At 38.1% G+C, this 27,330-nt stretch overlaps 1 protein-coding gene across 6 annotated transcripts in view; it reads left to right on the top strand.

The window, feature by feature from the left end:
• ERC2 (ELKS/RAB6-interacting/CAST family member 2) overlaps positions 1 to 27,330 on the top strand; it is a 510,348-nt gene that overhangs the window by 439,352 nt on the left and 43,666 nt on the right. For 5 of the 6 annotated variants that reach the window (XR_012589289.1, XR_012589291.1, XR_012589290.1 and 2 more), the window contains one exon: positions 9,591 to 9,781. The exons of the other annotated variant lie outside the window; for it this stretch is intronic. The gene's annotated coding sequence lies outside the window, so the exon portion shown is untranslated. The remainder of the gene's footprint in view (positions 1 to 9,590; positions 9,782 to 27,330) is intronic. 6 annotated transcript variants of the gene reach the window in all.

Below are 27,330 nucleotides of genomic sequence, written 5' to 3'. Positions count from 1 at the left end.
AAGGAAATTCTTCCTTGGTATGTACTGTACAGTTGAAATCAAGTACAACGCAAAAAGCTAGCTGACCTAATGGGCTGATTCCAGCAGAGCAGACGTTTTGAATCTGGACTTTCTTAGTTATTGGGGGTATAGGATTTTGAATGCTTTTATCCTTTTATTGGTGAATGCACTAAAGTGCATGCAGACAGAGAATGTTAAAGTGGCAGTCAGATAAACTTGTTAAAGCAGTGGGAGTTTTTCCTTTCTTTCTACGTGACTTTATCATCACAGTGGAGTTAAAAGGCAATTAGCCCTTCAGCTCTTTTCTGGCCAGTTTATTGGCATTTTACACACAACTGTTGAATAGACAGTGCCATATTAAAAATTCCAATGAAGCTGGCCTGGGGATAACAGACTCTAAATTTCAGCTTAATGTAGGTTTCCTTGAGAGGAACGATTGCCAAAAAGCTCAAGTAAAATTATCTAAATACAGTACCTATGCCGCATGTACTCATAGTTGATGGAAAATTGTAGTAGTCTTGCTACATGCTGTGTTACATTTCCAGGGAAATATTTTTATAAAGAGTGTTTGATGAAAAAGTTTATTCCTTTAGTAATAACAGGCTACCCACTGTGTTACTTAAGGCAGTGAACATAGTGAGTAGAACTAGACGCTTCCATCATAATAACAACAATTATACTTGCTTTGCATTTCTGTAATTTTCATCTGAGGTCATTAAGGCACTTTACAAACATGGATTGCGTGTTTCTTTCAGTATATGAAAAGATGGGGGAGAGATTATTATGTCAACGTTTTGACCAAATTTAGTCCAAAATTTGTGTTCCTTTCTCTTGTGTTCAGAGCTGTAAAGGAAATATTGTGTGGATTTTTTCTCATTTCAGTGTCAATAGAAAATCAAACATGTCTTTTGAAGTTCTTGCACCCCAAAATTTTAAGAACCAAAAATTGATCACTTTGAAGAGCTCAAACTTTGCCTCTGATACTGACAAGCCATCATTAAAGTTTTTTGTAATTTTTGTCTTTTAATACAGCAAATATATGTTGCAAGTCAAGAAAATGGCTTCATTAAATGGACATTACAGTGCAAATCAAAAGTCTGGAAGCTTAGGAAGTGCCAGGTCTAAAGTAGCTCGTATAATTTTTTGTGTGTGTGTGCCCTTTTTGGTACGTTACAGTGATTTTCAGTTATACAGCCATTTACTACCTTTTCTGTAGCACCTCACTGCTGTTCCGTGCTTGCTATCTACTATACTAAATGCATCCTTGAGTTCCATGTTCAATGGGACAGTGACCGTGGGAGACACAGACAATAATGTTACTTGGTCGACTCAGCCCTACCCATTCTCTCGCTACAGATTGCATATGTGCTAAAAAATTGTGTAGAGCAGAATGTAGATATTGTGTGAACCTCTGTTTGTGTCAGTCATGACCCGTCTCAGATGTCTGGAGCAGTCACGGTACCTCAAAGCAATGAAAACACCGCCATTAAGGTAGTAAAAGTATCTGGTCATCAGGAGCGAAACCAGGCGTGGTTCTGAGTTTTAGGCCATTTCTAACAGTTCTGTGGGCTGCCTAGACAAAAGTCGGTTTTTAACATCTACAAAATGAGGAAAATAAAATGTACAATTTTATTTTATAGAGATGTGTCAAATATAACATGTTAAAGTCTATACAACTGTTTCAGAAATGAAAAGGACTATAAAATTTGAAGAGCTTTACACAAGCAAGCCTGATGCATTAGAGTAAATGACCAAGACATCTGCAACAAACACTGACTTTTGAAACTGCGCCCAGTGTCTGTGCACCACCGTTTCCCACACAGATGATAATGCTCTCTTCATATCACAAAGAAGATGCAGAGAGCAGTTTGTTAGTGTTCTAGAGATATTCAGAGATGGTGATGAGCGGCACGGAGAAGCCCAGGAAGCAAATAGTGACATAGTTTAGGGAGATGCTTAGCAAAAGCGGCGTTCTAAAAACTTTGGTAGTATTGAAAATCAACCGCACTCTGTAAGAAGCATTTAGTCGGTGAACAGAATGACACTGAGAACCTGGAGTGAAAAATAATGTGTGATCATTAGTTAGAAATAACCATAATTTATAGACACCAGGGGGCAGAATTAAGGTTGCAGGGACAGCTATAAACCTGGCATTTCCAGCCATCTAAAGGGCTATTTATGTTCAAACTCAAATACACTTTTAAATTTAAATATCTGAATGGTATAGAATTTTGTTGCAAATAATGTTCTTAGTTTGTGGAAACAATAGCATTTAAATACACTTGGAAGAGAAGTGCGATTGCTCATATATTAAAAATGTGAATTTAACTAAAAGCTAATTTTAATTAGTTTCAGCTAAGCCATTATTGTTTGTGGATATATTAGTCCAGCTTTCTAAAGGAAAAACATGAAACAAATCCTTTCTTGAAAGTTAGAACTCTCTTATAATTTCTGAACTGCAGAAAATATTGCAGATAACTGCAGCTTTTTATTTCCAACCTGACCTTCCACATTCTGAAACTAATTTGCCATACTGCTTCTCAAAGTCTGCTCAAGGACTTCCTTTAGCAGCATAATGTGGTTCTTATTAAGTACATCCTATAAGACCCAGGAGGATTGCATGCAAAGGAAATAAGACGGAGACACAAATGAATTTCCATCCTCCAGTCAGATATATGATATTGATGACCAGGATGTATATGAAGGATACTGTAAAGAAGACAAAGAAAAAGAATTAAAGCAAATGTCTGACAAATTGGCTGTCTTCATACGCAAAGATGACAAGTGGTCTATACGGCTAAGTAGAAGAGATGTAGGCATCAAGCCAAATAGTTATATAGTCAACAAGTCTCTTTGAATCACATGCTTGTATGTAACCTCTCTTTTAAATAAGGCCTCACTTTAAATTACATCATCATGAAAGACTTAAAAGCCATGAAGTTTTACATGAAAACTGATAGTTTCTCTTAACTCCAAATGTTGTTTTTCAGTGGTAAGAATTTTATATTTTTACCAGAATACTGAGATATTCTGTTAAAGTGGAACTTCTTTAGGAGATTCTTTCCCTAGTTTTTAATTAAATGCACCAAATACAAATAATTGTGAAAACAGCAGCTTTCATTTCAAAGTCTGCTTCTTCTGTTAGTTGAAGTTTTTCTATAAGGTGACAAAATATTTTCACGTTAGGACGATTTGGTGGAAAAATGCATTGAAATAGCTTGAATGTACTGTAGTCTCTATAATTCCTGATGTCCTGGTTCCAGTGTGTCTTGCCTGATGTGGCTAAATACAGATTGCTGAGGTTTTGCGAGGCATTTGGTTGATGAGGAAGATTCACGCTGTGTATGTGACTCGGTGCAAATGTAAATAAGTGAATGGACTCCGGAACTATCACTATTTTTCATTTAATTCTTCAACAACGTGCAGAATTTGGATAATTGGGATTCTAATATGATTTTCCTATTAATCTGTTTTAAACCATGAAATCTGATATTTTCACCATGACTAATCCGTGAAATTTGTCAACTTTGTCCGTGATTTACACAAGCTCTATTTAGAAAGAGAACTTGTTTGAGTCCTAAGGCATGGAATATTATTTCCCAGCATGCTTTTAGTGTCTTTTTACTAGTAGTATAAACAAAATGTGCTCATTGATTATATTATTATTTCAAGATCAGGAGGTAAAACACGAGGAATGTTCAAGAATATATTCCCCATAGCAGTGTATATGAGTCTGAAGGCATTAAGAAGAAAATAACCTATCATATCAGAGTTGGTAAGAATGGTTGTGATCATAAAGTTTACCTAAAATAATTGGATAACTTGCTTGTAGATTAAAAACATATGTGATACTTGTATGTCTTTATGCTGTAGGCTTTAGAATTAATTGCTGTCAGCATAAAACAGACCAAACAGAAATAGATTTGCATCAATTCTTTGTAATGGGGAAAAAAAAAAGCTTGAATGACAGTGAGGATAATTCTATTTTGTATTTGGGGGGCAGGGAATGGCTATACAACGTTCATATTCCGGAGTGCAACTTACTATATATGGGAAAGAATAAAGATCCTTTATGTAAATGTAATAACATGCAAGTAATACCTTCAAAAGGAAAGAAAAAAAAGTCTCTTGTGTACAGAAAGTTAGTCTACTCCAGCTGTCCTCTCTCACTTTGTGGGGGGAAGACATTTGGGGAGAGGCCAAAACGCAGATATTCACAAAGCATTCAATTTTTAGTTCAGCATAATGTCTTAATCAGCTTTTACAGAGCTGCTCTGCTCTGTACCAAACATGCTATAAATGTGCAATACATCCGTACATGTAAATAAGTCACACTCCCCGTGGTGATGAGAACAAGATGACTACATATTTCAATAACGGCACAACGCTGCAGGTAACAGAAAAGCACCGTCGTCTAGTTGTTTTGCAGCTGAGCAGGGGACTAGAGCTACGACTGCTGAATACTACGGCTCTCTCTTCATCACTGCAAATTCCTGATGGTACAGTTTTATGAAAGATCTCCAGAAGTCATACACATCAACATCACAGATGGCCAACCTGTGACAAGATCCCCAGACTGGAGCCAGCTCGCAGGAACTTCATCTGCTCTGTAAGCTGGTCTTTCTCCAGAAGAAATGACCATAAATCTGCTTACACGTCCATCAAATTATCGAGATACGGACGTCATCTGTCATGTTCCCTCACTCAATCGTGTGATGCAAAATGCCTGTTTTGGGATCACATGGTAGATGAACCTCTGGTGATGTGCTGAGAAAGGGCTCAGGGAATACAGTCTTCAAGTGAATTCTGCAGATGTCTTGATGTTCTTATGTAGTTGCCCATGGCAGGGGAACTCTGTGCCTTTGTGCTTTTGGTTGGCCTTTTCTCTGTCCTGGCTCCTTAATCACTATAGCTGATGTTCCCAAAGGCACGACTTCCTCTTAAACTGATTTCTGAATAAAAACGGTCAACCTGATATTTGGTAACTGGAGAACTAATAAGGTTTAACCAAATGCCGCTGCGTCTCCAGAAAGTGTAAAGCCATCCGTGATGAAGAAGTGAATTCAAAACAGCTACTTACTATCCCTCACGTTACAATTAATCCATGTGTTAAATAAAATTAGCAGTTGGGGAGTTTAAAAAAAACAACAACCAAACAACTAAAGACGGGCCAGGGGGAGGAGGATGGGGTATTTCTTCCTATAAACTGCAGTTTGTCTATGGAACTTCTTGCTGCATGATGCTGTGGGTGCCAGAGTTTTTACTGGTTGACAAAGAGATTGGATGAATTCATGAGGGGGGAAAAAAAATCCACCAGAGGCTATTAAATGCTGGGGTACTGTTGGCAACGCATCAGTTGTATGCCATGAAGGTTGCTTAAGCTTGGAGACTATACCAGGAGCCCCCACAGGAGAAAGGGTACTGCGATGGGTGGAGCTGTGGTGTGCTCCAGTGTTCTTCAGCTCTCTGCCAGGCCTCCTGCACGTACCCCAGCACTCACAAATTCTTGTCTCGCAATGAGAGTGGAAGGGAAGTGTGGCCTCTACTCCAGGCTGAAATCTGTTCTTGACCTAAGGATTATAATTTATTTCCAACTTACTAAAGTAATTAGTCCACGAGGATATTTTGTGGAGGACAGGGAAGACAGATGAATGTTTTACCCGTAATAGTTTGCACTTCCCTAGCTAAAAAGCAATTGAATAAATTTTCTTCTGGTTGCTTGTAGCATAAGATGGAAAGTAAGTGGAATCTCAGCCTTTTAAAAGATATTTTGAAAATAGCACGAGTGAAAAATACATGTTTAGAATGAAAGTGTGATTTTGTAAAATCCCATCAAATTTAGAAATCAAAATGATCTACCGTTCCGTTTTTTTAAGTGCATCGTATTTTGATATCTGAATGTCTCTTTACAAATGCAACTGTTCCCTTCAGAACCTTAAAACTTCTCTAATACTACTGCTATAGTATGGGATTTATTAATAATGAATGGGATTACATAGATTCTGTTATTTATTCTAAATATCCTAGATATTTGGGGGCTAATATTTTTATGTATAGTTAAGCTAATATACATAGACTTGCTCAGGACAGAACTAAAGCTGAGTCAAACTATGAAAGCTTTAGGCTTTATCCATTTCCTGAATTGTTAGGCAAATATTCTCATGTTTTCTTCCTTTAGGCTCTTAACAATTATTGTCTTTATCTTATAAAGGATTCTGTTTTACAGGATTAACAGGATGTGTTCATCTAAGACAAAATGCTCTGCAGTGTAAATTACATCTACGGAGTGTACCTAAAAGTTTGTTGAGTATGAAAGTTCTACAGCAGGGCCTTTTCCTAATGCATACATTTATCAGCTAAAATCCTGATTGTTTTGCCTGTATTATGTCACTCACGTCTGGAAAGAACAGTGTCCTGCTGTTTGTGAAGCTGAGCTCCTGCTGCTATTTAGCCACTTGTAGGATTCTGTCCCAATTCCTCTAATCTACTCTCTTTCAATAGCACCATATTTGGACTCCCTCACACATTCTTTTGCTGCTCTGTTTGGGATGCTCTATGAGCTGAAATAGAATTTTAATGTTCCGTTCAAAACAGAAGGAACCTTTTTGTTAAATGAGAGTATAAGGAATAATCTGCTCCGTTCCCTCGGATAGAATTTCTATACATGCACTGTATTATTTTCCTTCAAACTATTGTCCAGAAGTTTGGGGCACTATTTCAATATATTGGTTTCCTTTACATAAATCAGATCCAATTTGAGGTTTTATGTTGCAATAAGGCCTGCTACCATCTTAAATTGTTCCTTTCCTGTTGTAACTCCTCATTGGGAGTTTGGTGCTCCTTGTTCCCATTATGTCAAAGGTTTACTGATATCTTTTTGAGCTGCTTGTGCGAGTCAGGCCCAATTAAAGCAGAGAACCAAAAGGACTCCAAAAATGGTGTTAGAAATTACACCAGAGCACAGTGCGCTGTAGATATTTTTGCTTTACTTTCAAGAAGTAAGCGAAGATTTGCACGTGCGTTTGGCCAGTGACTATTTTCTGACCCCCACATAAAATCGCATTTAGAGGAAACAACTTAAAGCTTGATTGGTGTACGTACCTGTCGTTACTTCACGGCTAAGCCTATTCATTTCTGTAGATCTGTTTGTGGCTAAGATAGCAATTGAAAAAACAAGATAGCGCAATGCGATCCTTTTTAATGTAGAGGCTTATGCTGGCTTTAAGAATTGTTCTTTAGTGAGTGGAATTTAGTTTACTGAAAAATAAAAATGTGTTTCAATTATGATGCAAATTTTACTCTTTGAAAAGAAAGACGTTCCTTGGACACGATGTAATACTGCGTGTGCAGTTTAAACATGTTCAGTGCGGTTTATATAGCTTACCTTAGTGTATGAAGAGAATAAAGATGTTATCCAGGTGAAATATGTTTCAATAATTTCATAAAGTGTCTCTCACTTGTACCAAGCTTCCGGCACTAGAAAATTTAGAATGTTTTTTAGAGCTTTACCATGTTTGTTTTAGCTGTAGCTTTCTGCAGCCCAGAGCTCCCTCAATGTGCTGGATTGTCATCTGCAGGAGCCAGGATCTGATGAGAAACACCATCCTGCGGCTGGGGTAGGGACGCAAACACAAACTGGAAAAGACAACGGCTACAGGAGTTTGATAATATATAAATTACTATCAGGTATTACAGCGAGCAATGGCACAGAGAAGCTAACAAAGAAAAAAGGGGAAAGAAAAAGACCTCAGAAAGTGCAGGTGAAACAGGGAGAGATGTACTGAGCGAAATCATACTGAAGAAAAGAAGCAGGTCAAAGAAAAATAATATATTGCCTCCTTTCTTGCTTGCATTTGGCAAGTAATCTCTGTATGATTTGTTCACAAATGTGTTAACATTTCTAACGGTAGAAACATATAAGAAAGAAAGATGTTTACAAGTTTTGATCGAGGGATTTATTTTACGTAATACGAAGTGAAGGGACTGGTAAATGACCCATCTGTGCAATATAGCTTGAAGACTTGTGGTTCTGCTGCTCCTTCTCTGTTTGTACTTTAAAATTAATTGAAAGCCTCATTGTTTTGTTTAAACTGTGAAAGCTTCCAAGGTCAATGAGTGAGGTAATTGACCTGCCTGTTGTAGGACAAAAATATGTATGTTAAATTGCATAATTAGTTTTAATTACATAATTATGGTGTTTAATGTGTGGGGGTCAAAGGTTACTATTACATTTAGAAGTCATGGCAAGAAACACAAAAATAAGCAACGTAGTTTAATTCTGTATTTCTTTGGGTTTTAAAAAAGGGCTCCACTGTGATCTATCCTTGACCTTGGACATTTGATGATTATAGCAAATAATATATTGCTGTTATACTTTTTGGAATCATAGAGACACCTTTGTAAATGACTAAGTGACTTTACCAAAGACTTCATTTAGCTTTGGAGTACATGAAAGTTAATCAACAGTGGGAACTCAACTGACAGCAATTTAATCTGATTGGGTAAGGTAATTACATGATTACCATGAGTGTTTATATATGGACAAGGATATTTTTATTGGAAAAAAACCTAATTGCTTTCTTACTGAGAAGAGAAAAAAACAAACAAATTTGTTGTCACAGGTTAAGAGGACATCCTTCGTTCCTTGAAATAGCTTCTCTTCATATTTTAGCCACAGATGAACTCATGATTCTTTGCAAATTTGCACTGGGGTTATGTTATGGGTTCCTCTGTTTCTAAGCTAGAAATAATGCCATCGTTAACTTGTTTCGTTTAAGAATCTCATTGCTTAAACATTAGTTGTGTGATAGCCTAAAGAAGTCATGACGCTTGTAATTCATGATCTCTTTTTCTGTGTGTAAACACTGTTGCTTAAATACAGGTTGATTTCACCAAACTTAAACTTAAAGGTCCATTATACTAATGGATATTTCTGGGAAGGAGGGCATTATTTGTTTTTCGGGGATGGTAAAAAAAAAAAAAAGCACTATGTACAAGATAAGTAGATAAAAGGTGATGTTCTGAAATGCTAGAAGAAACATCTCTAATGTCTCACATTAGGTGCTCTGAATGGTCCTTTAGAAAATGGCTTTCAGTCTATTGACTGAAAGTCTGTGGAGGGAGTGTTGGGAGATGAATCTTCATTAACGAACATTAACCTCTGTGAATACCTCCCTGAAGTGCACTACAGAGTAGAATCCCATTTGGCTAATAAATAGTGGCTTGCTCCAGAGCCTGTTTAAATAATGGGCCAGACCTGGCCTTGGCACTTTGGCGGTTGTGTTAGACACCAAAAAAAGAAATCAAAGCTTACAAGAATACCTTCACGTCTCATCGGGAACTATTGAACGCCTTCTGCCAATGGAAATGGGATACAGTCTTCTAAAGGCTAACTTCTAAGGAATTAAAAAGTTAATGAACTAAATGTTAAATAAGAAATAAATGAACTTTCAAAATGAACTATACAATTATGGGAAGAAGTTCTGTGATACATTCCATGTTATAAAATCATTTGTTCTCCCTTTTGCTAATTTTTCCCTAAAGAAATTCTTCAGAAAATATTACAATTTTGAATTGTTTTTCTAAACCAGATGATCCAGTCACTGTTGGAGGCACATAGCCACGGCAAAATCTCATGCTGTACATTGATCACCTGTCCAACCTTTGCCTAGAGTGTGATCCCCAGTTTCTTCAAGAGATCCATCTTTACCCGTCTATAAAGAAGAAGAGGAGGAGGGAGACATCTGGGATATTCAAGTATCAAAGTTTAACACCAGAGCAGGTCGAATCTCCATTTATATTATTCTATTTATATATTGCTAGTACTGACTTGGATATTTGGCTGAAGACTTACTTGCGTAATTATATAGCATGCTCTGAAGTTTTACTAGCATTAAGCCTTTTCTTTTAGACTCCTCACTACACATGCATTTTTCATAGTTCCATGGTGTGAAATTGAATCCACAGTCATTCTGATATGATGGAAGTTAGCTAGTGCTGAGCACGCCTGGCAGTCCGTACCTGTCCCTTGAGCATACGCTTGCCACAAAGACCAGAATGGCTTGTTTAAAACTGCTCAGCGTCCTGTAGTTGTACCGTTCCGTATTTAGCACACACAACTCAATCCAGGTCGCCGGCAAGTACGCTCATTTTCATTCACTTGCTTCAGGCAAGTTAAACTTGCCTCTTCCTCTTCCATTTCCAAGAGGACTTTGATATCCCCCAAACAGACAAGGTTTCACTTACTGTCCTAGGGACTGCCCCTTTAGGAGTCTAGCACAGCCCACACACAATCCTGGAATATGTCCAACTTGTTCTTTGAGCAGAATGTGAACCTCTGACCTTCTGGGCCTCCGGCAAGAGTGCTGCCTACTGAGCCACCAATACCCAGGCCATCAATAAGTTTTAAATGCCAGTTGCAGACTTCACAGAGATAATGACTTCAGTGTGTAAAGGTTTTGTTGTGGAGGCTGCAGTCGCACATATGGCGTGACAGAGTAAATATGCTAAAACCGTAGAGAGCTGTTGCATAACTGGCCTTGATATAACAGTTTTTGTAATATGTTTCGAGGCATGGAATATTATTTAAAGGGACCCTGTTACGTAGGCTTAGGCCCAAAATGAAGCTATTATAAAAAGAATGTTTAGCAAAAACAGAAATATGTCCATGAAATTGTTGGAGTGGGAATTTCAGGGTAAACTTGCTTGGGTTTGAACAGTCGCCTGCATGACATTGCACTGTTGTGCTAGGGAATGAGAACCAGCGAATGAAAATACTATTAAGTGAGAATCAGAAATTGAAACTGAGCAGAATTAAGAGATGAGAAGTCTATTACTGTTGTTATAACTTCTTAAAAACCGTACCACATCCTGAGAAAGATGAGATGAAAAAATAAGTTCCAGCTTAGCAATTCAAAGCATCGTTATTGACACAGGTAAATAAATGTATTTGCATTTTAATACTATTTTTAACCTGCTGTCAAGTAAGTTCTTGTATTTTATATACATATAAAGCAAAATTAACATGAAATAAGCATGAGAGTTTTGGCACATTTCAGCTTTTCTAGTGTTCTCTATTTAAAATTTAACATTAAAAGCATACAAAAGACATGCTGATGTTTGAGAAATTCAAATTGATAAATGTGATTACACAAAATGCTATTTCCTTCCAAGAAGGAAAACATAGCCAGATCCAGGCTAGGACTTACATTACAGAAAGGCTGGTAGATAAATTGCATGAACCTTCTGTGGAGCAAGGGCCAGGAACTCAGGACTTCTTTTCCCAGCTGAGTGCCCAAATCACTAGGCTACAGACTCTTGCTCCCTCTTGTGTTCTTTCTCTGGCCCAATGAATCGTGAATTATTTTCTGTACAATGATACAGCTTCAACAGGAGAGGTTTAATATACCCCTGTCCTCATCCCAGCGTGTTACGCAGCCTGGAGCTTATTGATTAGAACATTCTGCTAGGAGATGTTGCTTTGAGTCCTAGACCGAAGAAGGAATTGAACCTGGGGATTTTGCTTCTGGGATGAGTAGTGCTGCTGCTGGGCTAGGGATGACAGCTGATCACGTGCCATTTTACAAAGAAATAGCACCTGAAGAATTTTGTAGGAAACCCACCTGGTTGGTGTTTATTAGTCTGGCTTAGGCTGGCTTTGAGAACACCTGTTGGATCAGACTCCTCGGATCACCTGTGCAGGGGTGGGCTTCTTGTCTGGAGCCCAGTCAGGCCCGGAGGTAAGCTGTGCAGCGAGATGTTCAGTCCTGGCTGGGTCCGTGAGCTCCGGCCACGCGCAGAGATGCAGTGCCTGTTTCTGGCCTATCTTGCCGCAGAAAACCCCATTGTCTTCAGAGAACAGACACCTCCGGGATGAGGTAGGGGGCTTGAGGATCACCGTTTTGGCTGGAGGTGTCTAAATTCTCTTCATGCCCCATTTTGAACTCCCATAGTTTTAGGCCTGTAGTTAGTTTATTTTGATTTAACAGTTCCTTTGAATGTACAACTGAAGGCTTTTATGAACCTGTGTTTCAAACGTAAGTTAACTTTAAAAGAACATGTTGTAATTAAGCAAGATGATAGGAAGAATTTGTGGTTCAGAAGTGCACTGGTAGTTATGAACTATAGAAAACATGGTGTGTTTTGAAGCTCTAAAAAGTGAAATTGCTTTAAATGTGTTAATGCTTTTCAGGCCATTCTGTAGAGCAGCGTGTGTTAGATCTGAACTCAGGAGCAGTCAACTAAATGAACCGCATTGCAGTTATAAAACAAATGTTTGTAAAATTTTCTGACTTAATTCCTAGGCTATTTTTTTTTTCAGTATGTATGTTTTTATTAAGTCCTGCAGTGCAGGTCCTTATTCATGCAGTTGCATTTATCTGCCTCTGTGGAATTATTCCGGTAAGTCAATGTCTAAGATCAACCTGGATGAGTCTGGTTTTCTTTTTAATAGAAATGCTAATTTTGAAAATGACATCTGTGAATTATTTTTAGTCTGAAGAGCTATAGACACCATAAAATTAGAACTGTGGACTTCCTTGGCAGTTCTTTTATTATCGTTTCTACCTATTAAAAACACTAGAGGAATAATGTGATTCGTTACACGTTACTTTTCTGGCAGTAGATGTATCACCTAGTTTGCATTACGTTGTGAACTATTGCTGCTTTGTAATATGGTAACTTGGGGGTGGTGATGGTGGGAATAGAAACTTATATTCATGACAGGCTGTTGGTTTCAAAGACAAATCTTTTTCTGCCTTGTTAGTGTCTATTTTCATTGCAGTGGAGCTTTTCATATAGTAGGGGAGCACTCAGCAGAAGTGGGAAGGATGCCGTCTGTATCCTGGTTATTCACTGAGCAGATTTACGTGTAGTTCATTTGGCAGCATTTATGTTTCCCACACAGGACTTCCACTGTCTCATAATCTGTCTTTAGAAGGGCTAGCATTTGCACAACTTAATGCAATCTCTCCTTTCACAGTGAACAGAAGTTAAATTGATAAAGATCGTAAGTTAACATCATATTGATGAGTCTGTGTGTGTGTGGACCTACCAGTGTAGGGACCTGCTTAGCGCGATGTTGACTTGATTGCTCTGGAGAAGTGGGTGTTTGCTACTACGTGAAAGGGGGAAATCAATGGGTGCTTAGATACCAGTGTTATGAATTTGGGGTAAATTGCTAAAAAACCACTGTAATAAACAACATAATGACAGAGAAGGATAGAGAGGACTGAAAGAAGACTGGAATTGGAAAATTGAGTAGGAGAGTGGAGAAACCAGAAGCATTTCTACAGAAGGGAAAATTTTTAAAAGCTACGACTTGATAGAATGGTAAACTTTGGAGGTGAGTAGAGGTCTTCAAGAATAAATATTTTTCGGTATAACTGTGGATAAACTATATTACATGACTCTAGTTGATTTGAATTGGTGTGCTTTGGGAAGCCCTGAATAAGGGAGTTATAATAATTGAAAGTTGTGATCAATAAGCATCTTGATAGAGTCAGGTAACAGTCAAATGTAAGACAAGCTATAGAAATGAGAAGCAGACTTATGGTTAAAATCACATGAAAATTAGTATTTAATTTGGGAACAGCATATTTTCAAGCTTACAGATAAGAAGGATAAAGAGAAATCACAGTAAAGATGACTCATGTTAGTTAAAGCTCAGATTAAAGGCCTTATCCTCCCAGGTATAAAAATTGTCTACTCCATTGTCACTTAGCAAAGAAAAAGTGATATTAATGCTGTTGTGTTTTCCCTTGATTGATTTCAAATGAAAATGGTTTTCATTTTATTGCCTATTTTGTTATTTTTATTTTATATGAGCGGTTCATTGATGGATGATAGTACCAATGATTCCCCAGCCTATAATCGCTTGACGTCTTGAACAGGAAAAGATTGCATGGCCTGCTCTCGCTGTCCCCTCTTCAGTGTTGCCACAAAGAAAAAAAGACTGTTCACAAATGTCTGAAACTTATTTGCATTTGCTCTTGGAAATACCAAAGCTCCTAGGGAATTTTTCAAGTTAACTGAAATTTTGATAGAAATTGTTGCTTTGTTGAACCTGAAACCTCTGTCATATCAAGGGTTGTTTAAAGAATCTTCCTAAAGGAAGCTTTAGTTTCAAATAGCAAATAACTAATTTATTGGAAATGGAACTGCTCAACAAGAAACCTTGAGAGAAATCTGCATTACAATACCCAGAGCCTAATAGTTAGGGCATTATCCTTTAAGACATGCGACTCTGGTTCAATTTCCTTTTCTGAATCTAGCTGAATAGAGACTTAAACCCAGTTGAATATCTAATGCATCCAAGGCAACTGTCATTACCACTGGACTATTGTCTGTGATAGGTTGGGTATCTCTGCTTTTGTGGAAATTGTGAAAGGATTTGTCCTAATACTAACAAGACCTTTCTGAAATCTCCAGAATTCTTGCAGGCTAGGAAAGAACCTTTGTGCCTAGCTTTATTCATAACCCCCAGGCTCTGAAGAAATGCCTGTAATAATCATTATTTTATATTTTCATACCAGGCGACATTTATTAATCTGGACTCTAAACTAAATCTCAATCTCAGACTCCATATAGAGCTGTCTTTCCATGCCTCTGGTTATTCCTGTCAGCTGTCTCAGGTTTTTCTCTGTTTTTCCTATATCCACACTTTTAACGGTTCAACCAAATCTGCCTAGAGTGCTACGTGGGATATAACAGCAATGAATTTAATGGCATTTTTCAATATAGTTTTCTGGTTTTGCACCTTGTACTTTATTATGACAAGGTGAACTCAGCAGTGATCACTGTTGAAGATGCTTCTAGTTGAAAAAAAAAAAAAAAGTTGCAAAACCTGTCCTAAGTAATTTGATTGTAGTTGGGACATTGTTTTGGAATATGCAGTTGATGATGGATTCCATGAAACTACAGGAATCAGGATTGGTTTTTGCCCTGTCAGTGTGTAGGTATTCTTCTGAGATTACTGAAGGGGATCAGTTACCTTGGTAATGTGTCCACCAATATTTATTGTGTCTATTTCTTTACACAGGCTAACAAACATTCATCATGTGGGAATGTTGGTCATGATCAACTTGAGCTGAATTTAAATTGATGACCTAAAGGTTAAAGTCTCTGTATCCTGTTACCTTTCCCTTGGGCTGCCCGGTCTCCCTACAACTAGATTTCACACCATTTTTAGGTTACCAGTGTCTTTGGAGGAAGAGCAGTCTTTAGAAGTGTTGATCTGACAAATACCGTCGATGTCCTGTTTAAAAAAAAAAAAAAAACAAATTTCATTATGACTTTTGCAGCTTGTCAATCCTTGAAGAAGAAGGTTCCGAATAAGTATTCAGATGCTGGACTAATAACTTAACCAGCCTGTTAGATAGCTTTAATCCAGTCATATGGGAGCATAACGCAGTGTAGCAGCCCAGTGAAACATGAAACTATGAGAACAGCTGAATAAATTTAAACACATTTTTGAACATTCTAACCTTTGTCGTAAAAATCCGATAATATAGAAGAAAAACTAATAACACTTTCTTTTGGTTTTGTTATTCTGTACAGTAGTTGAGAAGACTTAACATCTTTTGTGGTTGCTGACTTTAAAGAAGTAGTGACAATTTCTAATGCTACTTTTTGCCCAACATAAAGTCTATTCTTTCTCGCTCATTAAGGAATGAATCTGGTTTCTGTTTTATTCAATATTGTATATACATCTCACCCATAAATATTTAAACTAAGTAAATATAGAATCTTAAACATGGAATATGCTTTCATTCTAAACTGGTGGCTGTGGGGGAAGGTAAAAATGTTTTATTCAAAGACCAGCAGTCCCTTCGGAAGAGAAAAAAAAAGTGTTTTACCTAAAAATTGGATAGACTCGTGCTTGCAGTAGGGCAGCAAACTTTTTACCAGATTACACCTATATTGTTATATTTATATGTATAAAGTTCAGACTATAAAGGATCTATAGGAATGGGTTTGCAGATACTCACTTCAAAAACACATGGCTAGTATTCAGTTCCTATATCTGGGGCTAATTTAATTCTTCTTCTCCATTCAAAGTGCCTCACTCCTGCCTACAAATGCAGAACAGATTCCCTGGTACTTTTTTTTCTTGGAAGTACCGTCATTTCATTTCTAACTGGGAATAGCATGAAGTGGAAATACTTTTATGACTCTACTTAAAAACAAACACCAAACAATATAAAGGCAGGGATAATCTGAAAGATAGTTCCATAACAAATTGATGCAGAAAAATTCAGAAATATGAAGCATATTGAGAAGTACGCAACTGACGTTTTCTCTGGGGGGATTTCTGTAGCAAACTGATTTTTGGAAGCGGCGTAATGTGGCATACCTAGAGCACTTAATTAATTTTGGCTTTATTGCCAGTCCAAACTGGTAATGCAAATTCAAGGTTTTAATTTGATCCATGCAAGTAAAGTTCAGTACGTGTCTAGGTATGCAGCAGGTCTAGATCCTATTCTTAATCAAGAGAGTTGTAAAAATGAAGTTTTATTAAAGAGAATACAAGGAATAGTGGGCATTTGTGCTTTACAGTGTTGTGACTGTGTGACTCCCCTGTGCATATTCCTCACTCCTCTGCCATATGTGTTGTACGGCCTGAAAAGCTGAGCAATACCGCAGGTCACGTCCCGAGGCACAGTCCTGCTGAGGCTTTCTTGAAAAAAGACCGGCTTTTTGTTATGTTTTGGAGTTTGTGGTTCAAACTGTAGCTTGTGTAGGTGGCTAATGGGTTGGACCAGCCCCTTCAGGTAAAGTCTGGATCCTTTTGTGGGAAATACATCGTTGGAACATAAAATAAGCTTTGATTATAAAAGGTGTCTTCCGTAAACAGAGACAGTTACAAAAGGTTTGTGTTTACAGGGCAAAATCAGACCAAACCTCAAAACAGAAATGCAAAGTAGATAATATTTTATTATACATTACTGAGACATAATTAACTGATCAATATGAATGTCCTCTGCTGAATTTGATGAGGTCACAGAGAAATGATTTTAAAGGAGAGACAAAAATCTACCCTTTATTTTAATTGATTTTTATGTGTAGACCAAATACCTGAACTAGACCAGTGGTAAAGACTGCTTTAGCTAAGTTTATTATTGCTTCTCCTTTTTCTTTTGGTTTTCTATCAAACAGAAAAAGAAGATGTGAGAGAATATAAAATGGTTTCATTCCATTCTTGTCAGAACAGGAGGGTAGAACGGTATTTTCAACAAGATTCAGTGGCTATTGTTGAATTTTTTACGTTAAAACTATGGGCATGGAAATCAATGGCAAAAGCTGTATTGATTTATAAAAGAAAGATTGGGATAGGTTAGTTTTGCCATCTGTAATTAAGCATAATAAAGGGGTTTTTGGGGTTTTTGGCCTGGAGCTACCCTTTCAAGCTCTGCTGGTTGAAGTGTTACAGGAACGAATCCTAAATTCAGAGGTGACTTCTGAAGAGTGTGGCTTTGTTCCCCTGTGCACACTGACAGATACAGGGAGAACAAAACCCTTCTTTGGTCTTAGGTCAATACTGTAATGAAAATGTAAATACTTGTGTATGTTACCACAGCTCCCATGGAAGCACCGTCCACACACTGGCTTTTTTCCCCACTTTGATTATCTGTACCAGCCCACAAACTCAGTCTGCGTTGGCACAGAGCCCCCAGTGTGGAAAACCAAGACAAAGTGTCCTGTCCTGTCTCCCTGTGCTTTTATTTCCTGTCCCTTCGAACTGTCCTTCTGACATTTTCCACTTCAGCCATGCAATTACTCTAAGTACTTCCTTTTACTAAGTTTGTTAAATGAATCTGGACCTCTGAGGTCCAACTACCATTTTCGTATGGATATAAGCTCTTTTTCTCTTTGTGGGAATCTTAACTCTGCTGTGCAGGCTGAAGTACAGTCCCTTTGTCTGTAGTTGTAATACACTTCATTAGTTTCCAGAAGACAATAACTTGCTTTATTTCCATTTTATAAGGATTAATTATACTCAGAAAAAGCTTTCAAATAGCAAACAGAAAAGGAAACCAGATGTTGCGGAGTTATTTAACCAGTGTTATTTGCGGACAAATATTTAAGCTATGTGATTTAATTTTTTTGTGGAACCTTTGGAAGCTGGCTACTAGTGAATAAAGCACCCACAGTACATAGGAAAATAGACTTTACCTGATAGGATCGTTCTTACCTAACTATTGCAGGTAAACACTTTATCGGTTTCCTGGCCAACAACTTTGCAGAAGTATTTGATTAGAACAGGAGCAGGCATATTGTGTGTGTGTAGAGTCATCACTCGTAAATAGGCTTTTGTTGCATAAGGCACAGTTGCGCATTTCCAACAGTTTCAGTTTTCTGTGTGCTGATGAAGATACAGTGATAAACCTCTGTGCAAATTTGTTTTTCTTGTAGATGCACAGTCTAGAATAATGAATGTTTAGAACAAGCAAATGAATTCATCATCTGAACACAAATATTTAAATGTGTTTCAATGAGAGTAAGCTTCACTTCTGGAAATGGTGTTTTGCAAAACAGACGTGCAATTTCTCTTACAGCAAGGGTTTGTATAGGCAGTTAAAGGCATATTTAAAAGCTGGCATGTGTTCCTAAAACGCTTTCTGTCTGTTTCAGCTAATTTTCGTGTCATTTAGTACCTGTAAGATTTGTAAGACATAGTTCTAAAGTATGGAAGCTTTCTGTTCCAGGCGCTGTAGGACAAACAAGGATATCGGTGTGTATTGTCCCTTTCATCATTTCTACGTTCTTCAGATCCCAAAAATCCTAAACTATCTCCCCAAATTTGTCTTCCAGCTGTCTTCTTGAGCACCTAGAGCTCGTCTTCTGCCAACCACTCCGGTCAAAGGCAATGTGCCTCATGTCATTAACAAAAATTATCTAAATGGCAAATGTTGCAATATTCCGGTTACTAATATCTCAGCACTCGTATGGGTGTGCCTCGTATTCGGCTTTGGCTACCTAATTCAAGGAAGCACCTTATCCTTATTTGGCCAGATTTGCCCTTTTAACATTTTTCATCCAGCATTTCTATGTCTCCTTTCCTATAGCCTCTCGTGGCTCTTCGTTCTCTTATGTGGTCTTTCTGCTCTGCTTTCCTTTCCCTCTACAACCTTTTCCAGCTGCAATGTTCCTTCCAGGCTTTCAGCTTAATTTGATTTATTTTCAAGCCTATCTCCAGTCTCTTTTCCTTTGTTTCCTCTTTCCTCATTAGTAACCTTCAGGATCTTCAAACTCTCTTTTTCCAAACTTGAAACTCCACTTTCCGGGGTTATGTCGTCTACCTCCTGCCTCTGCAGCTTTTTCCTGCAGTTCTCCAGCGGCACAGAGGTTTCGTAGCAGTTGCGTTACAGTGACTTTCACAGTTCTGTTCTGACCTTAGGGTTTGCTGTTATTTGGTCCATGCGAGTACTCAACCTGGTGGACTTTGCACTGAGCGTAGTCAGAGGAAAAAAGGAAGTGTGTAGTTTCTGTCATCAGAGATGATAATAATCTGTTCCTCTTTTTATAATACCATGTCCTGTTTACGGGAACCCATTATCGCTGACAGTGCATGGCAAAGAGGCATCATTCTTAAATGTGCATTCATCTTAAGAAGTTTGTACATCTTTTTTTTACGATATGCAAGAATTGTTTGCTTTATGTAACTATTTCCCTTGTCTAAATGTAACTTGCGGAAAGTGATGATAAATGTTAAATGGTTCTTGTAAAACTGTTAAATTGTCAGTTTCAAAACTTAGTAAAACATTGATGTTTTCATTAGATCCCAGCACTGAGGAATGTCCGGCTTTCATCATAACAGAGTTGTTTAGTTCCATGTAAGCCTAAATACTCTGCCCTTGGGAGATATCTTACTGTCACCTGCTCCTAAATTGAAAATTATTTGTTCAGCCAAAGGTTTCTTTTTTTTTTTTTTCAGAAAGGAATCTTTTTTTTTTTTCCTTTAACAGACATCTTTGATGTGGGACAGAATCCCTTCGATGTAAAATAAATCAAAGCCTGAGATGCTATTAAACAACCCTTTAGTTTAAATATATCCAGTTCTAGATAACCAAAATCTGTTCCTTCCTGCCCTTGTTCTCTCTTTCTCTATTAAACAGATGTGTAGATTTTCAGACAAGCAGCTCTACATCATGAGCTTCTGATCACTAGCACTTTGCTGATGAATAAAAATGTAGTGCCAGGTAAACCTATTTAGAACACATTCTCAGTATAAATCTCTAAAAACGTTTATCTTGAATAACGAAAGTACAGCAATCAAAGTGAGTAAGTTAATGTCATTCAGCATGAAATAGAATAAAAAAGCTGAATGTTTCTCATCTCACCTAAATAATTAACAGAATCAGTTTAACTCACAATGTCAGAAAACCCTTAAAACTCTATAGTGCAAATACAGCCTTGATTTAATTGTGTGTAAATAAGAACTGTTGTCACATTCAACAAGCTGTGTTGGGCTTATGCCTAAACAATCTTTTTTTTTTTTTTTTCTTTAATAATGCCCTGTTTATCTTTAAGAGGCATACAGATGTAGGGCCAAATCAGATTTTGCTTGAAAGGAATGAAGGAATGCATAAATAAATGCATTAGTACCTAGTTGAAGCATATTGTTTTGAATTCTGTAGGGCTTTTTCAAATAATGATTGAGAATACTAGCAAGTAAGTTCTTCCAGTGGGTATGGCTCTTCAGGATGCAAAAGGAGTGTGAGGCAAATATTACAGGACTAGAAAAAAACCTTGAAAAGAACCAGATACAGAAAGGAGGAAGCAGATCTTAAGGTGTTTTACATTTATTTTCCCAGTCCTTGTACAACCAAGAAACCCCAAAACAAAAACCCTGGAGAAAGCTCGTGGAAGCCTGAGGTGTATTCCATCTCTGAAAACCTTACAGCATACATCTCAAAACAGAAGAAGAATGTGTGCAGGTATTTTTTAATATCTGGGAATATTTTGTTGAGGAACCTATGGAAGATCAAGAGTTGGGGTATTTTCCAAATCATTCTTGTCAGCTGATGGCGAGGTCCCACGCAGCACTGTACATTCGTGCCCTCCACAACTCCATTGAAATAAAAAGCTTCCAGGCCCTGTCGTCTAAATCTGGCCTCATGAGTACATTTCTGGTATGTCATACCTGACGTTACATCTAGCTTTGAATCTCCTTGGCATCCCCTGCACTTATGCATTCTGTCTCCAGATCTGCTCCCCCCTGTAGCAGCCTAGTTACGAATGCCACGTGTACGGTGTGACTATTATGATGCTAGCCTCATAGTCTGCACAGAGGAATTTCTTAAATATGTGCCCTTTACTGATAAAACATATGTGGAAATTACAGATAGATGGAGAGAAATGCTTCTGTGCTGTTCCTTTCTTTGCTTTCATCGGCGTGTTTCAGAGTCATTTGGCCTCTGAGTTTTTCCAGTGGTACAGTCCTCTTTTACTCTTCTCTCTTCCTACCCTGGTGGTGGTATGTCCGCTTAGCTAAGGAACATTTATCTGTTTAGAAACAGCCTGTACCACTTTTTCTGCTTCTCTTCTTCCCCCAAAGTTTGTTCACTTCTGACACTGTAAATTGTTCATTGCTTAGTCTTTATTTTTAAAACAAGAAACAATTCTATTGGCAACACACGCTGTCCTACTGGAGTAGGGCTGTGCCATTGTTGGTGGTGCTTTGGTGCAGCATCAGACATCTAAACATGGAGTGTCTCTTCCTGATATTAGAAAAGTGCCAGTTAAAGAGATGGTGACTGAGGAAGACCTAATTAACAGAGGTCTCAACATGGAGCTAGGATGTATTATAGACTTATCTTTCTGCCTTCCCTCCCATTCAGATTGCAGACACAGATATAAAACTTCAGTTGTCCCCAGGTACAAAGTGATCTACAGAGCAAGTGGTGTGTCTAGCCTACGGGTGTCTGTGGCTTTGACAGCCCCAGCATAACAGTGTACTGTGAAATTCTGGGCAGAGATGAAGAGCATTCTTGCTTGCCTAGTTAACAGGGCTGCTGTGAAACCATGTCTTCATGTCCTGTAACATGAAGCATAAGGAAAACCCCGACTTTTTTACCACAGGACTTACCAAGGATTTTTACCATAGTCTTGATCAACAGAGATGAGAAAGCAGTAAAAAAACATGTCTACTTTATCCCAAGTTCAAAAAACTGATCAGGTAATTAACAAGTGTAACTTGTTTTTTTCTTTGTATATGATGAATTTACAAAATGGATGAGAAGCAGGAGAAAAATAATTAACAAAACTAAAATGTGTATGACATCTACTTCTGTTAGTACTATGGACTTTGCTTACAAAAATAGTAGATCTCAGATGATTATGTGCTAGATTGCTTTTTATATAAAGGAATTGTCTACTCGGCGCACTTATGGGCCAGGAGGTCATTGCATTATATACTGTATGAAAATATATATATAATGCCGATAGTGTAAAAGAATGGTTTTGAGTCGGTAGGTAAGGTCTGTATGTTTGTCTGTGTGCTTCGGAAGGATGAGTTGCATTTGCGTGTTTGTGTGTGTGTGTGTACACACGTTTGGTTTATGCATACATACCTATAAAGCAAGCTTAGACAACTCTATGCAAAGAGCTGTCTGAACTTGTTTCTAGGTTCCAATCCTATTTACAGCCTCTGGGCATTATTTTAACGTAAATAATAAATAGGAGGAAAAAAGGTCTCCACTAGAATTACTTATTCAGTGGCATTTTTCGCACTGATTTAGTAATGTAGTAAATTTATTTCCATCACGGCCAGCACTGAACAGGAAATAGCTGTCATGTCTGCTACCAGCTTGACAACTGTTGGTTTGTGGAATCATGGTTTCTAGAAGCCTAAACCAACGCTTTACCTGTATTGGTTTGTGTGGGATATTCAGATTTCCTAGTATTTAATTTCTTTTTTTCCTAGCTGGTGCTGATTGTATTTATTTACTTTTTTATTTCTCTCTTTTTCTCTTTTTGCTTTTTCTCATTTATGCAAGTCATAACTCCAGCACTTCCCCTTATCCTTGTGTTGAGAGATTTGCTATTCCTGTAGAGAACGTAGAGTCCCTTTTCTACATACACACCCACGTAGGTATTTCTCTGATCGCTGAAGCCTTGCGTCTTCTAGACAAGATTTTACTCATCATGACCTGCCTATACGCTCAAGGTTTAAACGGTAGCTACAATTTGAATTTGATATTAGTACCTAAGGCGTATGAAAAGAGGTATCAGTGAAAGATCCTACAAACGTGTATGTGAAGAGTAAAGCAACCTGCTGCTCTTCCAGCCAGTTATTACTTTGGGACACTTGTGTTTTTTAAGAGCAAAGTCATGGAGGCATTTTCTATGCACCACTGTTACACTTCTAGTAATTTCAGTTTTTGAAGATGCTAGAAAAGGCCGACGTATTGGTAAGTAGACTGGCCATATTGGTAGCAGAACTTACACACACTAAATATGTACACGTTCTGTAGGTCTACCAGTTTGTGAGAACATAAAAATTCCTTCTTTTTCAGTAGCTGTTTTGTGTTGTGTCATTTTTAAACAACATTTTCAGAAATCAGTATTTATTCAATGCAGAATGCCCAGAACTGTTTTGTCAATCAGACCTAAGCCTTCTAACTCGCATATCTTAAATATAAGTAGTTAATAAAAAATGACTTCTGGTGATACTGCAAAGAGGGTCTATTTTGTATGATGTTATCCTCCATTGTATATAAGGTTTTACATGAGCCTGTGACAAGGATCCAGGGATTGCATATCTTTTAATAAAATAATATGAATGGAATTTTAGAGGGCTCTCTAGAATAACTGTTTTGTCAGTCAATTAGACTCTATCAGCAATGAAAAACCTGATGTATAATTGTTTCTTAATATTTATAAGTGTATTTGTCACAGCATATCCATGCTTGAAATGCATTTATTTGTGTTTAATATTAAGTTTATATTTAGCCTATGTGTATTTTAAGATTTGGGAGTAGTGCAGAGTATAGTAATTGTTTTTCCTTTCAGCCAGAAAAAATTATAAATTGAAGTTGGCTGAGGCTGCCAAATTACTTAGTTACACTTAGTTAATTATTAAATACGTTCGCAACATGACTTAGAAATATACTAGTTAAAAACATCCTATATAATCAATCTCTAAAAAATAGTATTTGGCAGCTTTAAATTTGTACTGAACAAGGAACGAATTATTGAAGCACTGAAACAATGCCAATCACAAAGCTTCTAAATCCTTCCCTGCTTTTCTGTCATTCACAAGGAAAGCGCTTATTATCTGCTTTTAATTTATATTCTGTATTTCTGCTCTGTATTCTTAGTTTGGAAACAGAAGATCTGGAACCACCTAATGGCAAATCTTAAGTTTCTTGAAGCCAACAAAATCATTTTTTAGTTCATCGTAAATCAATTACTAATGATTAATATTATCTACATACTGTGAAACTAACCGTTAAGAGAATATCTAAATTATAGAATACAGGAAATTAACCGGTACGCGGGTTGCATTCTTTCGTTCTGGGTAAGAGTGCATAGCATAAATATCGAAGCTCAGTCATGTGTGACTTCAGGGAGGTGCTGTCAAAGGCAGTAGTGGCGCTGCCGTGCTGCGTAAAGCCAGGCTGCTGAGCAGTGAGCAAACACCTAAATGGCACCGTTTCTGAAAGCCTTTAACTTAGCACTGCCACAGGGTACGTAGCGAATAACAAAAGCAGCTGTGTAGACTGTTCTTGGATGCCATAATTAAGCTGATACATCTGCAGTGACGTATATCTGTGATGAAGGGCTCTGTCATTAGTGGGGTTTTTCTTTAGTGGTCGTGTGTGCGTCTATAGCATTGCACTGCAGAATGAAGATCCACGCTTAAAAGCCACTTGAAGGTTTTTTATGAAAGTGGAAGAGAACTATATTTTGGTTTAGTAGTTTGTTAGAAAAATATTTTCAAACAGAAAAATTGCTAATTTTCCCTACCTTTTTGGTAAACTGAATAGTTTTACAGCAAAGTCTGTGACCAGTGTTCTTTTTAACCAATCCATGCACTTGCAGCACATACACAGACATAGGAACTTCTTTGGGAAAAAAATTTACTGCTGTGTGTGCGACCTACTAAATCATTGTTGGAAAAACCACTGAATTCTTAGCATTATGGCTTGCATAGGAGTGTGATATCTTTTCTTTTAGCTTTACAGTTCAACTTCCATTTGAAGGGGTATAAAAATCTCTGAAGGAAGAACCAGGTCCAGTATTAAATATTCTTTGCATTCCAGATCATTTTCAGATGTCGGCTATATTTCCCAGTCCCTATGCAACTGGGAATGAGTGGATGCAAACTGCATATTGTTCTCCCCTCCTCTTGCTAATGTGTGTTAGTTTGTCTGGGTTTAGGTTTGGGAATTTTTTTTGTGGGGCTGGGGAGGCAGAGAGGGTTGTGTGCAGCGTAAGCAAGTTTCAGTTCCTACTGAACGCTCCAAAAGCACTTTCCTTGAGAAGTATTGAGCTGCTGCCTGCAGATCAGAGGGTCAAGTTCATATCTTGTGTCCTGGAAGCTGTCCAGCTTCCTGACAGAGACTCATAAATTCAAGAAGTCTCTCCTGATTTTGAGACCGGTTGGAAGCTGCAGTAGCAAATGGGAGCTTGGACCAGTTCGTGGGGAAATAAGGTAGGTACAGAACAAATACAAATTAGTTTGAGATTAGCTTAGTTCCTGCTTACCAAAAGCCAATGGAAATGTTCCGTACTTATTTGGGATTGTCCACAGTAAGGATGACTGCTTTTGCTAATGGCTTCAACCAATGTCTGGCTATTCTATTTTTTTCGGCGTTTCTGTGGTTGCAAAGATAATTAGAAATTAATTGTAATGTAGTAACAACTGTAGAAAATTACTATAGAAATGTTAACAAAAGTTTATTTTAGCAGGTGTTTATATCTAGATCATGGACCATAGTGATTTTTTCTTTTCCTAATTGGTGTATAAATCAAACAGAGGGATAGAGATGGACTTTCATTTTAATATTTCCCTGTTCTTTAATGATAAATCAGTGCTGCTTTTGAAGAGATTTTCTGAGCACTGTGTTTTGAGAGAGAATTGCTTTCAGTCTGTGCTCGCTGTTGTCACGAATCAATGTGGTCCGTGTTTGACAAGTCTTCTTCATTGGTGGTCACTACAAACTATTTTCACTTTCTCCTTGTTATGATATGTAACAAGCTAAGAAAGTAAATGCCTTAGGCTAGATGGAAATCTATAATAAGTCATCATACATGCATAAACGCTGTGATCGTGGTTCAGAAAGCCTGTGGAAATTTTGGCCTGAAGTATTTTGGAAAACGTTTCCACAATCTGCTGAGCTCTTTTCTTCTTCCAGATTAGTGGTTTCTCTCAGAGTGCAGGTTAACTTTCTAATTTTTTTTCCAGTTCTGTGCAAAACTACTGACGTATTTCAAAATTCACTTTGCATGAAAGCAAAGCTTTTATTAATGATTTCTATAAAAAGATAACCTGCAACTAAGATATGCCATTGCAAATACAATAGTTTCAGTCTTATTTCCAAAAACATTCGCCCATACAAAAGATGGCATCATGCCAGTTCCGGGAGCTCTAATGTGACTCGCGAATGACAGCCGCAGGGGAGCAGGAATGCGGCGCTCCTAATCCTGGCCCAGCGTCGCGGGGAGCCAAGGCAGTGCCCTGCTCAAAGGTGTCGCGCTTTGGCCACTTCTCGGCTGGTGAGTGCGCAGCAGGACCCGTCACTTCCCCGGGCACCGGCCCAGCTGCACCAGCGACAGTTGTGTCTCTCTGCAAGTATTGTCAGCATTGCTGCAAGTGTAGGATTTTTTCTGGCTGTTGCGTTTAGGAAAACCAGGAGAGTTGCTGTAACTGGGGGCTTTTTTGCCCACAGAGGAGAAGCAGGAAAATGCAAGTTGTTGCCCCTGCCAGGAACCCTGTGTGCGAGGCAGGTCTGCGCGGAATGCTGTTCCCATTGGGATCACACCGGCCCCGAGGTCGAGTATCCCACGTGAACATCAGGGAGGTAACACCAGTGAAATGATGGAAAGCAAATCATCTGCTTTGCCTGTACTTCTGAGAGACTGCTCTGTAAGCAGCGTGACACCTTGCTACGGGTGTTAAAATACTTGTGACGTTCTGTGAGCGAAGAGTTCTCTATGGGTGACACCACGACTAAGGCCTTGTGCCCGGGCACTGCCCCCCGATGACGTACACGAGTGCCCGCGTGTGCCCGTGGCTTTCAGACTCTCGCGGAGCAGTGGCTGGGCACACAGATAAGAGAGGTCGCCTTCCTTTTCTTAGGATTCAGTATATGTTAACAGTTTGGG

The sequence above is a fragment of the Larus michahellis genome, chromosome 10 (assembly GCF_964199755.1).
Source record: "Larus michahellis chromosome 10, bLarMic1.1, whole genome shotgun sequence".
Classification (NCBI taxonomy): Eukaryota; Metazoa; Chordata; class Aves; order Charadriiformes; family Laridae; genus Larus; species Larus michahellis.
This window is presented reverse-complemented; position numbering and strand designations above follow the sequence as displayed.